Consider the following 6,000-nt stretch of genomic DNA (forward strand, 5'->3'; position numbering starts at 1 on the left):
ACACAAGTCAGTCTTAGCCTCCTCTCCTGAGAGAGGAGTCTTTTCAATGACAAACATGCCCATAGCACAATTTTAGCCTATTTAATAGAACTGCCACATTCTTTTCTTTCTTTCTTTCTTTCTTTCTTTCTTTCTTTCTTTCTTTCTTTCTTTCTTTTGTTTTTGTTTTTATGGCGTATGGAAGGTCCCAGGCCAGGGACTGAATCTGAGCTGGAGATGCAGCAACACTGGATCCTTTAACCCACTTCCCTGGGCTAGGATCGAACCCACACCTCCTCAGCGACCGGAGCTGCTGCGGTCAGCTTCTAAACCCACTGCACCACAGTGGGAACTCGCATGCAGACCTACCACTTTCTGAGCATGTTACTTTCAAGGATCTCTTGGATTTCAGCGCTTTACCAACTCCAGCCCCAGCAGAAGACACTAGACTCATGTTGTTAAGCAAATAAACCATCTTACTTTCAGCATCTTGATAAAGCTCTGGAGCTCAAGCCCAGTGGCTGGCTCGTCCCTCCACCTCTTTCCCATGGAGTTGGATGCCTCCTGTAATGGGATTCACGGTCTTGCACCCAGAGTCTCTACATAAGCTGTTCAGTCATCAGGTCCAGACTCTCTGACAGCACAGGGGGCCCGGTGGCTGCCCCTGACTCTGAGCCCTGGACCGTGCCCCTTCCACGGCTCCATAGAATCTTTGTCAACTGGGAATCTTCTCCGCTGGCTTTTAGTCCACCCTCTACCCACCTGTCTTTGAAGGTACAAGGTCATGCCTTCTTCTGGGTTTCTTGTTTTCAGGATCTCTAGGATGTTACCCATTCAATTGTCAGGAAGCCAAAATCTACAGCCAGTATTAAGCCAAGCCATGATTCTGGCCTCCTCTGCTGTCACTTCTCCTGGGGGCTTCTCCCGGAATGTCTGTCAGGTGCTCTGGGAAACCCTGGGAAGGGGGATGTGACTACTGACAGCCTGTGAGCCGACATGAGACATGCAGTCGACCTCACCAAGGCGTCGGGGAGCCGGGGATGAAGACGTGCTCCTGGCTGACACGTGGTATTGACACAGCAGCCACACAAGCCACGTTCACTATCTCTCCAAACCCATCACTCACAGCTTTGAGGCACTGTAATAGCATCTCCCACGATTTCACCAAGAATCCCTCCTTCTCTGCCACCGTTAATGGATTACTGCACAAGTGTGCAGGTTTCTGCTCCAGGCAGAGAGCAATCTGCAAATCAGCAACTCCAGATAGACTGGAAATGGGTGGTTTCATTGTCTACACCCCCAGTCACCTTGCACAGAGCCCTCAGGTCTCAGAAATGTCATTAAATGTTCCTCTCAAGAAGCACACGAACCCCAAGATCTGGCCCACCTCCCCACCACCCTTCTCCGCACGGTCCCCATCCTTGGGGCACCCTCTAAAACGTGGCCAGGAGAGAGTTAGGCTGTTTTCTGTGATGCAATATAGCCTGCTCAACTTTTGCATGGCAATTCAGCAAACACAGTTTTAAGCATTCAATTCTACTTCTACAGCTTCTTAAAATTCCCTGCAATATAATTATACTGATGGGAATGCAAAAAGATAATTGCTTTTAGAGGAAAGTTTCTCCTTTGTTCCATGTTCATCTGGCTTCCAGAAATGGAACAAGAGCCCTTGAACAGCAGAACTACACATCCATGTGTCTCTAGTTATCATTTATTTACAAAGATAGACCTTGACAAATGTAATTTGTTCAATAAAATTAAAAGGATGCACGATAATTCACTTAGACAAAGAGACTTGAAAGGGATACGTCACTGGCAGCAGCGCCGGCCGTCATCCAAACCATCAGCTGACTTTGAACAAGGGCCAGGTGTCCCCTCGCGGAATGCGGCGCTGACATCGTGTGCATGGGGGGTGGGGGGGGCGGCGGAAGAAAGAGAGCCAGGAATTGGAGCAATTCTTTATTCAGGCAATAATTATACAAATTAGATCTATGAAAGCCAGAGAATGACTGTGCCTTGAACCCTGTCTGTGTGCATAGAACAATGGGGAAATTAATAATTAAATCTATTACATATGCTCATAATTCAATACAAAAGATACCTCGGTAGTTCAAACACTCCTGGATTTTCATTTGAATAAGGCTTTCACACATTCTCCTCATTATATATGTATTATATTTTAAATTTAACAGCTTATTTTGTTGCCGTTATGTTGGAATTAATAAGGGCACTTTAATGCACTAATGGGGAATTGCATTAGCTGGCTTTGCAGACATAACTTTGAAAAAAATCTCCAGTTTCCCAAGGGTGAAATCAATTTGCCCAGAACGTGTTGTCTCGCAGGCACATCTGGAATCTGGAAGAACAGCTCCCCTCTGCGAGCTTCTGATTCGGGCCTCTGTCTCTGAAAGAGGATCCCCAGAGTCGAAACCTTTGCGAAATTGAACAGAGTCATCAAGATCAAATTCTGGACTTGGCAACGAACTAACCAGCCAGCTCGGTTTCCATGCCTGGCCCGTGTTATTTTTCCAGAGAGCAAAAATAATTTTCTTATGAAAAAGTAAAGGTTTATTTTGACTCCAACGATGAATTCATTTTCTCTCTCGCTCGCTGTTTTTTTGTTGGTGGTGGGTTGTTTTTGTTTTTGTTTTTTGCTTTCGCACTCCCTCTCTCCCTCCGGCTCCCTTCAAATCCCTATTTTTAACTCTTCGTATTACGCCTGAGCCACGGAGAGCTTCTGAGAAAGAGAAGATAGAGAAGGAAGAGAGAGAGAGAGAGGAAGGAAACAGATCTTACGGTGGGAAACCGGGGGTGGGGTGGGGGGTCGGGGTCGCCCCAATTGCTGAGCCGTGAGGTGCCCACTGATTGCGCCAGAATCCCTGGGGTTCCAGGGCAGGGGGCACTGGCTGAACTGGGGCACTGAAACCCAAGAGGCAAAAGCAGTTCCCAAAGCAGGGGCCCCAATTGCCTAGAAAATAGAGTGTCTCCCCCAGGGACCGAAGGCTGAGGACGTAAACAATGCACCTGCCTCTGCATATCAGGAAAAGAGGGGACAGAGGCACCGGCTGGGAGAGAGAGAAGAGAGGCAGCCCAACCAAATGCTCCTATTTCGGTGCGAAGAGGCTGCCAGTGCCAGCGCCCGGCCGCCAGGCAGGCAAGGAGGCCGCTGCCGCCACTGCAGGATGACAGGGAGTTTTGTGCCTTCAGAGGAGCGCCAAATCCAAGGACGCTAATTGCATTGCCAATTTCCAGCATCATTAGCAATTCTTAAAATTACATTCGCCCTGCTTCAGTTCTCTATTCCAGCTCGGCATAGGAGGGGCTGGTCTCCGAAGGGGTGTGGGTTACAGAGAAATTCAATTGGACACATTGGCTTCAGGTGTGCAGGTGGAGGCTGGCCCTCGGGGATTCACAGACCAGGAAAAATGCTTGTTTGTCTTATTTTAAATGCTGATTGCCGGGAGAATAAACAAAACCCGCAGCTAAATGGGCCTTAAAGGAACACTGGGAATTTTGGAAACGAAAAAACCTCACCGAATAACTGTGGCAACTAGCCCTGTGGGTCCTATGGTGACAAACGCCATCCAAACACCCCGAGCAACGAGCAGCAGAGTAACTTGCATTTGAAATGGTTGGTGCAGAAACAACCAGGGCTCCTCTCTCCTTTTGTTTGTTTGTATTTAAAACAAATGAATGCAACCCAGATGAATTGATGTTTCTCCTTTGTTTGTTTGTTTCCTTAAAGAGAACACATTTGCTCATTAGGAAAGCTAGGCAGTCAGCCCCACAGACAAAAGCGGCGTCCCGTCTCTTTCTGCAAGGACGCTTTCCCGGTTGCCTCCCAGCTCGAGCATCCCAACACCGCTGAGAAGGCAAGGGGACGCCCAGAGAGCAGAGCAGAGGGCAGACCTGCCTCTCGCAGGGCCCTGGGCCCGACGTGGGGCAGCCCTCTGCACAGCTGGGACTTCCACCGTGGAGCCCTGAGAAGCCACCAACGCCTCACCCTCAGGAAGTGGCCTCTCCTCTGGGCTAGCAACAGAAAGGGGGCCAGCTCCTGGGTATCTTCCCCAATAATTTATACCTTGTAATTAAATTACTAAGCACACACACACACAAATTCACACTGAGAAATGTATAGGACATTCACAGCTCTATGTAGGCACACGTGGCAACAGTGTATAGCTTTTGACTGGGCCACCTTGTAATAGTGATGAAGCCAGGTTTTTTGGTTTTGTTTTTGTTTTTGTCTTTTTACGGCTGCATCCAGAGCATATGGAAGTTCCCAGGCTGGGGGTCCAATTGGAGCTATAGCCACCGGCCTATACCACAGCCACAGCAACGCCAGATCTGAGCCACATCTGTGACCTACACCACAGCTCACAGCAATACCTGATCTTTAACCCACTGAGCGAGGCCAGGGATCAAACCTGCAACCTCATGGATATTAGTTGGTTCATTTCTGCTGTGCCGCAATGGGAACTCACAAGAAGCTGGGTTTTTGTTTGTTTTTGTCTTTTTGCCATTTCTTGGGCCGCTCCCGCGGCATACAGGTTCCCGGGCTAGGGATTGAATTAGAGCTACAGCCACCAGCCTATGCCAGAGCCACAGCAATGTGGGATCCAAGCCACGTCTGCAACCTACACCACAGCTCATGGCAATGCCAGATCCTTAACCCACTGAGCAAGGCCAGGGATCCTAGCCTCATGGTTCCTAGTCGGATTCGTTAACCACTGAGCTGTGACAGGAACTCCAAGAAGCTGGTTTTGATGAAATACTTTTGAAGGCTGCAGGCCTTAGGTGACTAAGCTAAGTCACGCGCATCAGAGGACGACCGTGGCCAGCTTTCGCGGTCGGTCCGCAGTGTCCTTCACCATCAAGCTCAGATCCCCACTGCAGGCCAAGGGTCCCTGGACAGTGCAGTGAGCCCAGGCCTCCTGTTTCCTGTTGCAGAGGGTCCTCGGAGCTGCAGGGGGTTTGAGGTCCCAAGAGTGGAGAAGGGTCTCCATCTCCCAGATAGGACCACGGTGGCAACCCGGTCAGGGGACGCCGAGGTGACCAGCCACGGATCTGGTGGGCCTTCCAGTCCATCCCCCCCACCCCACCCCACCCCACCTCGCCAGCGACTGCCCCCCCCCCGACCCGGAAGGAGGCGCACGGCTGATGGGACTTGGGTTTTCTGTATCCGTTTCCTCATCTGCAGGGCGAAAGAAGGCATGTGCTCGTCTGCCTGCCCGCCCCGCAGCGTCCGCAGGACAAAGCGGTAGAGAGGGTTTCTCACACGCGCGGGGCTGACAGCCCAACTGTTCTCAGCTCGGGAAAGTAGAGGGCACACCTTCAACCGAACGAGGCTGTGTGTCAGTTTCAGGTCAATAACACGGGGGGTGCGGGGACAGCACAGACGCGATCTCCGCGGGACAAAGCCAGACCCTCATTCATCCAGTTATGTAGCGAGGTGGGAGGCGGCAGAGGGCACGGCTGAGGCTGAATGCAGTTGAAATTTCCACCAAGTCGCCAGGCCTGCACTCCTAGGACAGAGGCAACTTCTGGGGCAGGAAAAAAGAAGAAAAAAGGAAACCGCCCTTATCGTCAGATCAGACCTGCCGGCCTGGTGAACAGCGACAGAGAACCCCCGGGGCTGCTCTCCGCTGGGAAGGACGGGCGGCGTCCAGCAAGGACCAGTGTCCCCAAGCGTTTTCTGCAAGGCAGGGGCCTGTGTGCGTCCCCAGGGCACCCTCGCGGAGGCTGGCACGGCCCGAGTCACACCATGTCTCCCCAGTGGCGACAGCGCAAGTCCCCCCAGGAGAGTCCTGGGGGAAGCTCCCTGGCTTAATTCCCGATTCTCCGGCGTGGGGAGCGGAGGGAAGCCCTGGTGTGGGGGCCCTGGGATCCGCCTAGACGGTGCCCCCCCTCCCCGCCCCGCCTGACCCACGAGGGGTCCTTAGGACACGGCGGGACGAGGCAGCCAGCAGTGGGCGCCCGGGCGGGCGACGTGTGAAGGGTGAGGCAGACCTGAGAGGCCAG

The sequence above is a fragment of the Sus scrofa genome, chromosome 4, assembly GCF_054392235.1.
Source record: "Sus scrofa isolate SSC_HxYL_T2T_F1_AM1 chromosome 4, Sscrofa_HxYL_maternal_Yorkshire_Landrace_v2.0, whole genome shotgun sequence".
Classification (NCBI taxonomy): Eukaryota; Metazoa; Chordata; class Mammalia; order Artiodactyla; family Suidae; genus Sus; species Sus scrofa.